At 41.4% G+C, this 12573-nt stretch overlaps 1 long non-coding RNA gene across 4 annotated transcripts; it reads right to left on the reverse strand.

Moving 5' to 3' along the window:
- Positions 1-6484: 6484 nt before the first annotated feature.
- On the reverse strand, positions 6485-11834 carry LOC106576781 (uncharacterized). Of its 4 annotated transcripts, XR_001322010.2 has the most exons (5): positions 10436-11834; positions 9472-9513; positions 9194-9295; positions 7688-7821; positions 6485-6877 (listed from the first exon to the last, which is right to left on the reverse strand). It is a non-coding gene; the product is annotated as an uncharacterized lncRNA (long non-coding RNA). The 4 variants fall into 4 exon arrangements; XR_001322011.2 differs by lacking the exon at positions 9472-9513 and having other exon boundaries at positions 6487-6877; positions 9204-9295; positions 10436-11833; XR_001322009.2 differs by lacking the exon at positions 9472-9513 and having other exon boundaries at positions 6488-6877; positions 10436-11833.
- Positions 11835-12573: the final 739 nt, after the last annotated feature.

Genomic DNA, 12573 nt, shown 5'->3' on the forward strand with positions numbered 1-12573 from the left:
TTCATCCAAAGACAAACTGTTAGAAATGAAGCCTTCTGTGGGTACATAGAATATGCTGTGTCTGTATTTATATTATTCTTCCTAGTAAATTAAACAGCTGGGATGACAGAGCTGTTTGCCCGGGAGCATTTATCTTATAGACTGCACTGCGGTGCTGAGATAGATCTTAGCAGAACGAAGACATGCTTCTTGAATGTCGCAAGGAAGAAGAGGCTGTACTAGTACTGTAAATGTTGTGATGCATTAAAACACTCCATATTCATTTTAAATCAAAGGGAGTGAAAGGCATATTCAGTGCCCGAAAGAATGACAAAGGCTGTCATCTAATAGTGCAATTTCAGATGTAAGTTATTCATTCACTCATTCATTTCATTCCCTAAACCACTCGATACCTGTTCATTCAGTACCTGATGCATTCACTCACAATAGAGCTGAATGACTTGAGTGGCAGTCCACCTTATTAAACTGAATGACTTGCAATCCATCATTTTCTGAAACACTCTATATGAATGGTTACCATGAAGCCAGGATCAAGCCCAAAGCATTTTTTTGTTGTGGCTCACATGAGGGTTTTGCTCACATACCGTATGGAATTATTCCAAAGTTCATTGATGATAGGCCCTGCTTTACTGAAGTTGCGAGACATTGCGAGATACACAATTTCATTGCGAGATACAGCTTTTGATTGCCAATAGATAGGCCTAATGCTCGGATCTGACTGGCTGCCTGGTGGCCGATCTGCCTACGCTGTGCCCTTCCCATCTCTATCTGTTCCTTTGTTAGCTCGCTATGAAAGATGTGTGCTTGTGTTCTCGGAAGTACGGCAACTAATCAGTCGCCTCTGTTCCAAGCGGAATCGAATCTTGACGCTCAGAAATGAGTCGACACCGGGAGTCGACGTGCAGGGAGTCGAGGAATCAATTATTTTGGAGTAGACTCTCCACCACCACGTCGTCGTCTTCAACAGTTGGAAATATGGCAGAGCAAGGCATGCGATAGAAGCAAAATCCCGTATGGCAATACAAACTTTGCGAGGTGTAATTGAAGTACAGTAATGGTAGTAGAGGTCCAATGATTAACCATCTGAAAGGGACGCACTTTGAGACCCAAACCGTTGCTGGTAGCGGCTGCATTGTGAATTCACATGGAATTTAAAACCGATCATTTGTTCTTTTTTTTTACTTGGGAGTCAGCGAATCTAATATAATATCATCAACAATAATATTGCGATACTATCACTACCAGATAGCGTATTACTCTAGAACAATGTTATTTAAACTAAAACAATAGTCGCTGCTTTGTGGCCGTGCAGATTGTAATTTAAGATTTGGCTCGTTGGTGGAATGAGTGTGTGACCTGAGGTGTACTCTACATATCTACTCATTCAATTACCTTTCCAGCTACTATCACATTTAGATTGTTTGTGTGTCATCTTTATGACAATCCCCTCAATTGTGGTCAGTCCACTGAAAGGGCTGTAATTTCAGTGAGTGTAGTGTTTTAAGTACCACTCAATTGCATACACTGAATTCACAACAGCCTGAAATTGACAAATCTATTGCGTTGTAATTATCAGCACAGCACATATATCATAGATTGTGACTCCACTTCTCTAAAGGTAATACATTCATCTCAGGAGTTTAGAAGAGGACATGCACAGGCACACACCTCTTTACAGATCAGTATCATCCATCTTTCTCACATTTCCATGAAGTATGGGCCATATTCGTTTATAGCAACAGCCATTGAGAGATGTTGGCTCAAAGTGCCTTTCCCAATTTATGACGCAGCAGCAAAGAGGAGGTATAGCTACACCGTTTCAAGTGTATCCATGGTAACCTGGTTATGAAGCTGGGTGACTTAACAATTTCATTACAGGGCACCAGAGCGGGAGTTAAGGGAGCAACTGGTAACGTCTCATAACTGACAATGTACCATTACATCAAAGTGTAGAAACATGAATATTCATGTTGGAGATTGGGGGGGGGGGGGTTGATCATTCATCAGCTAAATGAAAGTCTAATTCAATAGCATACTGGTTGACAGTGGACCTCCACAAGGGCCAGTGTGGGAGGAAACTTTTATATCTGCAGTAGAAGTCAAATGATGTAATCATTTGAAATATACAGGATTATAGCAATCATTATAATATTAGGTTAGAATTACAACCAAGTCAAAGCGGGATGTGTTTTGAAGTCAGGTTTATAAGGCAGGGTATACAGTGTATAAGGTTGTAAGAAGTGGTTATTATGCACATATAATGCCACCGACGCAATGGCGCCACATGGGGCTCTCCAATGTTGTGCCTTTAAGCAGGAGACCAAGGTTAAGTCACAAATGGGATCCTATTCCGTATATAGTGTATTACTTTTGTACCTACACACCTAGAGCATGTTTAAATAAATAGGGTGCCATTTGGGTCACAGCAAGTCATACATTTTATTTCACCTTTATTTAACCAGGTAGGCCAGTTGTGAACAAGTTCTCATTTCCAACTGCGACCTGGCCAAGATAAATACATCCCTCACTTTCCACCTACACACCTAGAACATATCAATAAATGATGTCAGAAAGGCAGAGGCTTACGGCTGTCTACATAGCTAAGAAACATAATAATGAGGCCCCAGAACAAAGCTTCCGAGATGAATCATCTCCCATCGTACTTCTAAACGGCATAATGGAGGTTCTGCGATTTCATCAGGGTGTTTGATGATCCGACAAGCTGACTGATTCCAGCTGAACCCTGGCATGCAGCAGTCAGCAGAGAGGAGGAATGAGTCCACACACATGCACTGAGACCCAGACAAACACACACAAGTACTGACATACTCATTGGCACACACACACAGCACTGTCAAATATGTCTGTGGTGTCCACAGTGTGAAGTTAATGGATGCAAATGTAAATTCATAATGGCTATCCCATCATAGAATATTGATTTTGTTAACCTGATGAGGGTAATCATTTGAGTTAGGCAGCCAATAAATATCAAGAAAAAAACTGTAGTACTAGATCTCTCCCCATCACTGTTTCAGAGTAGCAGATCAACAGAAAGTGAAGCTACCATAAACATTATCTTCACACTGCTGTTGTGTCTAATGGCGTGCTCTTTAATTTGTATTTATCTTATGCTCCTTAACGACTGTTTGCCAGGTTGAATTGAACAGATCTAGAGAATTAAGAGACGTGGAGCGAGATAAAAGTGCTTTATATTTACAGCCTCCTGTTACCATATATTAATTCTTTCCCTCTAAACCTTTGGCTGCACCAAATACAACTGTTCATCACTCTGATGATGAACTAACTGGCAACGATGACAAACTAACTTCCTTAGCAGCGCAGGGGGGCATTCATCATGCCTGCCCACAGTCAGAGTGCGTCAGTGAATTATGCTCTGCCTTGAACCACATGCAGATTCTTTCTGTGAGAGCAGAACGGGGAGGAATAGGGAAAATACACATTTCCAACCAGTAGGAAAGAAAAGTCAATTGAGAAAAAAATATTCTACAAGAATTTTAGATTTGCCAATACTTGTGCTAAATGAAATGGGCGTGATTCTTCAAATGATGTACCGGTAGGCTCTTATCCTCAAACACTGAATAGGTTCAGCCAGTGCTTGACTTAGGTGTGTGTACAGTTTTATATTTAGGCGCAGGACTTCCACAATACTTTTGAGCTAATATTCTATAAGAGGAACAAGCAGTAGAACATTTCAGATCCTGGTTCTTAGCTCCTACCAAGTCAAGCACTGGGTTCATCTGTACTTAGTCGCATCCCATTTCTTTCACTTTTAGGGCACCCTAGATCCAGAGCAGCTGTTTGGCACCCCTTAGTGTCTTGGCCACATTCATAAGTCCAGACCTCTATTGATCTTTTCAACTGTCAAAACAATAACACGTTCTATATGCACGGGAAAGAGGTTCCCCAGTAAACATCCCATGTCATTGATAGATCTGACTGCCTACTGAATCTGACTGACCGTCACGCCGATTTGCCTCACAAACATTTTGGAAGCTGTTAATGTTGCTATAACCAGTCAACGCGTGCGAGCAGTTTGCTGAAAAAGGACGGATTGGGAGAGGTGCTGCAAATTAACGTTAGCTAACAGGCTAGCAGCTAATTCCGTGGCTATATATGTAGCTAGCTTACTAGCGACAGTATCAACTTGTTTGTTACTGTATAAAATAGTAGTTGATTGTATCCTCTGAACTAATAGCTTCAGTATCTTGCTCTGTTAGCTACCAGGCTAATAGGCTAGCTAGCAAGTTGTGTAGTCATTTAGCTAGATAGCTGCAATGCAATATAACCAAAACCATTTACAACCTTTTAAACAAATCAACGGCTCTGCATATATGGAAAGTATCAAGTTGTGTGTAATTGTCACCATTTTAAGTAGATGGACATAACCTACTGCAGTCATTCTGGTCAAACACATTTTGGAACAGTAACTGTGGGAGAAGGACCCCTTTGGCCTTTACAGTCTGAGTTTGTCCTTGGTGAGAGTGTCTTTACAAATACTGCTGGTTGTCATCTCTGCCAGTGTGCATCCTCAGGTTATCAGGAGATAGGAAGCCCACCTGCCTACTCTGCATCTCCAGCACTGTGGCACCATATTTTCTGAAACAGTAAAGCCGTTTCTTGACTTAATACTGTCAAAGCTGCTAGTCATCGGTATAGCTATTATGAATATTGACTTTTTCCTTGAGAATGTCGACTGGAAATTGATTGACATAATAGCCAATAGCACTGTTTAATTAGTTGATTGATTTGTCATGCCCATGTTATACCAATTAGTTTGCACAACTAACAAATTAGGTTATTAGTGACCTGTGATAGAGACATGATCCTACAGGTAAGTTATTCTTGTCCTTAAAATCACTAGTGTTCAAGAAACAAGTAGGTTTTCTTGTAATGGTTTCCAACATACGATGTGCAGAACTTCACTGAATAAGACCATTTTTGTATTGTAATTCTATTTGCAGAATACCTTATTGAACATCGTAGATGTATTGTTGTCTCTACCTTCTTGCCCTTTGTGCTGTTGTCTGTGTCCAATGTTTGTACCCTGTTTTGTGCTGTTGCCATGTTGTGTTGCTACCATGTTCTTGTCATGTTGTGTTGCTACCATTGCTGTGTTGTCATGTGTTGCTGCCATGCTATGTTGTTGTCTTAGGTCTCTCTTTATGTAGTGTTGTGTTGTCTCACTTGTCGTGATGTGTGTTGTGTCCTATATTTTTATTTAATTTATTTTTAATCCCAACACAGTCCCCGCAGGAGGCATTTGGTAGGCCGTCATTTTAAATAAGAATTTGTTCTTAACTGACTTGCCTAGTTAAATAAAGGTTAAATAAATAAATAAATACAATTGTTTCTGGTAACAAATTGGCACTGCAAATTTGACTGAACACAGTTTAGCAACAATGGATAAATCCGTCCTCTTCTTCCTCATCATTAACAGTCGTGGCCAAAAGTTTTGAGAAAGACAATTTTAATTTTCACAAAGTCTGCTGCCTCAGTTTGTATGATGGCAATTTGCATATACTCCAGAATGTTATGAAGAGTGATTAGATGAATTGCAATTAATTGCAAAGTCCCTCTTTGCCAAGCAAATTAATCCCCAAGAAACATTTCCACTGCATTTCAGCCCTGCCACAAAAGGACCAGCTGACATCATGCCAGTGATTCTCTCGTTAACACAGGTGTGAGTGTTGACGAGGACAAGGCAGACTGGAATAACAGACTGGAAGCTTCAAAAGGTGGGTGGTGCTTGGAATCATTGTTCTTCCTCTGTCAACCTTGGTTACCTGCAAGGAAACACGTTCCGTCATCATTGCTTTGCACAAAAAGGGCTTCATAGGCAAGGATATTGCTGCCTGTAATATTGCACCTAAATCAACCATTTATCTGATCATTAAGAACTTCAAGGTGATCGGTTCAATTGTTGTGAAGAAAGCTTCAGGGCACCCAAGAAAGTCCAGCAAGCGCCAGGACCGTCTCCTAAAGTTGATTCAGCTGCGGGATCGGGGCACCACCAGTACAGAGCTTGCTCAGGAATGGCAGCAGGCAGGTGTGAGTGCATCTGCACGCACAGTGATGCAAAGACTTTTGGAGGATGGCCTGGTGTCAAGAAGGGCAGCAAAGAAGGCACTTCTCTCCAGCTACCATCAGTCCTGTGTCATGCCAACAGTAAAGCATCTTGAGACCATTCATGTGTGGGGTTGCTTCTCAGCCAAAGGAGTGGGCTCACTCACAATTTTGCCTAAGAACACAGCAATGAATAAAGAATGGTACCAACACATCCTCCGAGAGCAACTTCTCCCAACCATCCAGGAACAGTTTGGTGACGAACAATGCCTTTTCCAGCATGATGGAGCACCTTGCCATAATGCAAAAGTGATAACTAAGTGGCTCGGGGAACAAAACATCGATATTTTGGGTCCATGACCAGGAAACTCCCCAGACCTTAATCGCATTGAGAACTTGTGGTCAATCCTCAAGAGGCGGGTGGACAAACAAAAACCCACAAATTCTGACAAACTCCACGCATTGATTATGCAAGAATGGGCTGCCATCAGTCAGGATGTGGCCCAGAAGTTAATTGACAGTATGCCAGGGCAGATTGTAGAGGTCGTGAAAAAGAAGGGTCAACACGGCAAATATTGACTCTTTGCATCAACTTCATGTAATTGTCAATAAAAGCCTTTGACACTTATGAAATGCTTGTAATTATACTTCAGTATTCCATAGTAACATCTGACAAAAATAGCTTTTTGTGTCATTCTCAAAACTTTTGGCCACGACTGTAGTATTGGAGACAAAGTGATATTCCTCCTCGGTTTTTCTCAGTTATGGAGACAGATCATCAGCCAGGAACCACCTGTGAAAAAGGAGCAGAAATTATGCAACGGTTAGCATGTGTGGAAACCTAAAACAGATTACCAATGTACAACTCAGGCAATTGCACTAGTCACAATTTAAATACCCTACTTCTTTTTTATTGTTCACTGTACGCTCCAACCATTAATTCACTAAATTTAGCCAAGTATGATCTTATTGAGTAGTTACAGCACAGGTAGGGATGACAACACACTATTGCCCATTAGAGCAAGAGTGAGGAGCAGTGAACTAGACTAAACACTATTGTCACAGCTATTCCAGAAGAAGTCAGTCTAATGCACTAAGGTGGTCAAAGGCAAATGAAGTGAGGGAATGAGACTATCTGCATCCCGATTCACCACCCTTCTCCCCCATCATAGATTTATAAACATTGGATTGGTGTAATCATTGGCTATAGAGGGAGTTTCCATTGTTGTCAAATCCATAACAATGCACACTTTTTTTTATTTTACCTTTATTTAACTAGGCAAGTCAGTTAAGAACAAATTCTTATTTTCAATGACGGCCTAGGAACAGTGGGTTAACTGCCTTGTTCAGGGGCAGAACGACAGATTTGTACCTTGTCAGCTCGGGGGTTCAAACTTGCAACCTTTCGGTTACTAGTCCAATGCTCTAACCACTAGGCTACCCTGCCGCCCTTAAACTTTGGGAGAAGGGTGGACAATCAGGACACAAGCCTACCCTTTACCCCTGAGTTGAAGTAAGCACTCATACAATCACCCTCATGGGCTTAAAAAGAATGGACTGGTTGCCACTCCAGCCCTTGCTTCCTATGGGAGAGCATCCTCACCTGTTTGATGGTGGGCAGCTTGGTCAGCAGCATCTGGAAGACAGGAGGGGGCAGCATCTGCTGGAGGAGCTACTGGGGTTGTCCACACACAGCAATGCCATTGTTCAGCTGAACCACTACCTTATCAGAGTTTCCTGATGGTTTGAATACAAAATAGATTAGTTGGGTCAATTAGTGTAATTTTGTAAATTCCGGATAGCTATGGCAAGACGCATCATTAAATCGGGACAGTGCTGTCTGAGATACTGCGTGTGACGAATGTATGAACGGACGGAGACAGATCCACATTCCCCTCCGATTTCATCGTGGGGGACAACAAAAGCTTGACTTGCAACAAACAAAATGTCACAGAAGAACTCAGTGGGGGAGGATGGGACTATGATATGAGTATAATTCAATTTTATTTAATGCCGTCGACAGCCCTTATCTTTTAATATTGCTGTAGCCTTTAGTATAGTACTGGGCGTAGAGGTGGTTGAGAGAGCACACAAGGGCTAAAGTACGTCTCAATTCTCCACCCTTCTCCCTAAGTGTGAACTTCTCATCATGAATGTAAAAGCATAGGGTTGGTGTAAGCATGGAAAGAATGGCATTTCCATGGCAAATCCATGCAAAAAAAGTATACAAGTATACACTTTGGCAGAAGGAAGAGAATCGGGACGCAACTCAGCAATATGACTTTTAGGTCCAACTCATTTGAGTACTGCTTATGAGGAGAAAGGGTACTTCAAACGCAGTCTGTCCACAGTGTGTGACACATGATGCGTCTTTGGATTCACAATCAGTGCCAAGTAATGACTTGCACTGACTTGGAAACATAAGAGTTAGATACAGTACAGTATCTACCTGTATGCTTGCAATCCCTCCACCTATCTATCCATCCAATCAGTAGTACCTAATATGCAGTGGTGGAACAAGTACCCAATTGTCATGTCTGAGTAAAAGTGTAGATACCTGAATAGAAAGTTACTCAAGTAAAAGTGAAAGTCATCCAGTAAAATACCACTTGAGTAAAAGTCTAAAAGTATTTGATTTTAAATATACTTAAGTATCAAAAGAAAATGTAATTGCTAAAATATACTTAAGTATCAAAAGTAAAAGTATAAATAATTTCAAATGTGTTATATTAAGCAAAGCAGACAGCACCATTTTTTGTTTAAAAAATTTACAAATGGCCAGGGGCACACTCCAACATCATTTACAAAAGATGCATTTGTGTTTAGTGAGTCTGCTAGATCAGAGTCAGTAGGGATGATCGCGTATTACCTTGATAAATCTGTGAATTGGCCCATTTTCCTGTCCTGCTAAGCATTGAAAATGTAACAAGTACTTTTGGGTGTCAGGGAAAATGTATGGAGTAAAAAGTACATAGTTTTCTTTAGGAATGTAGTAAAGTAAAAGTAGTCAAAAATATAAATAGTAAAGATACCCACAAAAACTACTTAAGTATTACTTTAAATGATTTTACCTAAGTACTTTACACCACTCCTAATATGGGATACCTACAGTGTATCACCTGTTATACTGTAGATTAACTTCATGAGGATGAGCTCCTCCTACATCCGCTCATTGCTCAGTGAACATGCCCTCAAGTGTTGTTTGAAACTCCTAAACAAACAGAAAGACAGACAGGCAAGCAAACGGACAGACAGACAGACAGACGGACACACACATACACTAACTCACTGTGAGATCTGGGGGGGGAAATAAACAAATGTAAAACAAAATGTTCTATTGTACATGTACAATATATAGCATGATGACATTTCAAACAATTCCCTTACCATAGTTATCCCCTCTAGTAGGGTGTGAGCCCACTCTGCCCACTGTAGATGAAAACGTGCTTTGGTGATGACATAAAATACATTTTACCAAGACAAATATGATTCTTCTGTATCTTAGTGGCGTCTTTCTCTAACATATCATTAACATTATATATCAAAAAGTCGGATTTCATAACCGAATATTGTACAGCCGATAATTAAGCACCGAGATCTGTTGACAGAGCAGCTTTATCGCCAAACCTTTTGAGGATTTTACATTTGTGGTCGTGTCATCCAAGTTGTTTCTGTGGGTCGCAACTAGAAAGATTAGCACGACACAAGCTGAATTAATGTAAAAGACTTTGAAAAGAAAACATTTGGGAGTACTCAGTGCTCCGTAAAAAAATTCGTGAGATTATCTAGTTTTTTTCTTTTTTTAAGAACAGGAACTCCCCATTAATATGAACAGAATATACTAAAATATGAAAATACTACATGTCATATCTCAAAATCGACATCTACTTTACTTATATATTGTTTTATGTCACACGGATTTGAAAAGAAAGATGGCGAGTTCAACGGTAAACCTGTCCAGTAGCCTTAATTCCCGCACACAGCATCCCGCCTAGCAGTCATGATGCTATTTTCCTGATTTATGGCCACATTTTTTCTCTGGCCTCCATTGATTTAGGCGCCTTAATTATGACCATCATACAAGGGGAAAAACTCCAATAAATTTTGAACAGAGACGGATAGAGGATTATCTTCACAATTAACATTATTGTACCTATTGGCCAAAAGATGGAAACCCTACCTCTAGTAACTTCCGTGCATCATAACTTACTAGCTGGCTATGATAATATATATATATATATAACCATGGTATCTAGTTAACTAGCTGATATAACCATGGTATCTAGTTAACTAGCTGACTGTTTCAATGCACCTCCCAAATGTGAAATTACAAGACAAAAAAGACACTTACCTAGGAGTCTTCGTTGATGTCTTCTTTGTTGTTAATGTAGCTACCAAGGCTAGGAGCCAGTGCGAGCTAGCCAGTAGCCACCGAGTCTTCTTTATTCAAAATGGAAAAGTAAAATAAATACAAACCAAATCAAGCTAATTTATACAGTAAAAAACGGGTTGCTAGCTAGTTAGCAGAACACACTGTTGCCTCTCACCATATCCAGCGCGCTAGATTATCTAACCTAGCTGGGTGTACTAGCCATCAACTAGTTTGCAACACCTTGCCGGATTCTCCCCGGACACCTTCTCTCGCACGGATTCGTCATAGCAACAGTAACTATGGGGTGGTGTTATGGGAGAGAAGCAGCGAATCAACTTCCAAAATGTTTGTCAGTGATGCAGATCGGCACGACCGTCAGTCAGATTCCGTAGGCAGTCAGATCTGGCGCTGCAGCATGCCATAATTGGTAGCTAGCTAGTTAGTTGTCTAGCTAGCACAAAATATGCACTGACACGTTTATATTTCTTGATCCAACCAAAAAACTGAACAAACAAGTTATATACACAAATTGAATTATTGCTACCAGATCCACTAAACAAAATCATCAGACAACATTTATTTCCCGTTTGCTCAGGTGCTGGTGTTAGCTACATTTGGCTAACTTAGCACAGCAAATAACCACAGAGCTAGTATTATGTGAAGGTAGAGAACGATCAGCTTACCTTGTTAGCCAGATAGATCGATGGATTTCTCTTACGGCAGCCAACAATATAACTAAACTAAATGTAGCTGATGAATGTAGGATGATGGCAACACCACCATCTTTACGGTGATAGACCGGTTTTCCAAAGCCGCCCATTTTATTCCCCTTCCTAAGTTGCCCTCAGCTAAAGAGACGGCCCAGCTCATGGTGCAGCACATCTTCCGGATCCATGGACTGCCGTTTGATCTGGTCTCCAATCGTGGTCCCCAGTTCTCATCCCAGTTCTGGAAGGTGTTCTGCATCCTTAATGGGTCGTGGGCCAGCCTGTCCTCTGGTTTTCATCCCCATTCCAATGGCCAGTCGGAGCGAGCCAATCAGGACCTGGAGACAAGTCTTCACTGCCTCGTCTCCACTAATCCCACCACATGGAGCCAGCAACTCGTGTTGGTGGAATATGCCTTCTGCCCAGGTGTTCGTCCATCGCTGTCGCCGTACATGGAAGAGAGCCCGGGCCGCTCTTCTCAAGACCACCTCCAGGTACCAACGACAGGCGGACTGCCACCGGACCCCTGCTCCCGCTACCGTCTTGGGCAGAGGATATGGCTGTCCACTCGGGATCTGCCCCTCTGGATAGAGTCCTGCAAACTATCACCCCGATTTATTGGCCCTTTCCCCCTCTGCTGTTCGTCTTCTGTTGCCCCGTACACTCCATATACATCCCACTTTTCATGTGTCCAGAATTAAACCCATGTCTCACAGCCCTTTGTCTCCTGTTTCCGTCCTCTGACATAATTACGAACCTCTGCCTGCCTTGACCCCGAACCTGCCTGCCGTCCTGTACCTGACTTACTCTGACCTGATCACGAACACCTGCCTGTCCTCGACCTGCCCTTGTCTGCCTTGTGTTTATAAATAATAATTGGAGAACTGTACTATCCACCTCCTGTGTCTGCATCTGGGTCATATCCTGAGCCGTGATAGTCTCCTGTGCATGTCATCCTTAAGGTCTGTATAAGGGTAGGGCTTGAACTAATCCATTTCATGACAGCATGTACAGTAGCTGTAGAAGTTAAATCTGGTATCCTTCAACATGGTTATCCTCATTAATTGTATAATGAAAAAGAAAAAGTGCCAGTATCAGCCTTTTCTTTTATTTCAAGTTATTAGCAAATGATTCCAACACACAAGTAATCTCAGATGTGTGAGTGCTTTTCCTATTTTTCTAATAGGATACTTTCAAATGGAGAAAATATCTCAACAAAATGCAAACAATGTGTGATGATTTGCTAATCCTGTTTCAGTATAGAAATGACAAACCATATGTACAAGTGCATTGGACATGCCCACGAGGCCAATACTAATCCCATCATATGTCTATATTGGGCATGGATGCCATAAATAATCTCTCATCCACTGTAAGCATTAGAACCAAGAGGGTATAGCATGGATAGTG

The sequence above is a fragment of the Salmo salar genome, chromosome ssa18 (genome assembly GCF_905237065.1).
Source record: "Salmo salar chromosome ssa18, Ssal_v3.1, whole genome shotgun sequence".
Lineage (NCBI taxonomy): Eukaryota > Metazoa > Chordata > Actinopteri > Salmoniformes > Salmonidae > Salmo > Salmo salar.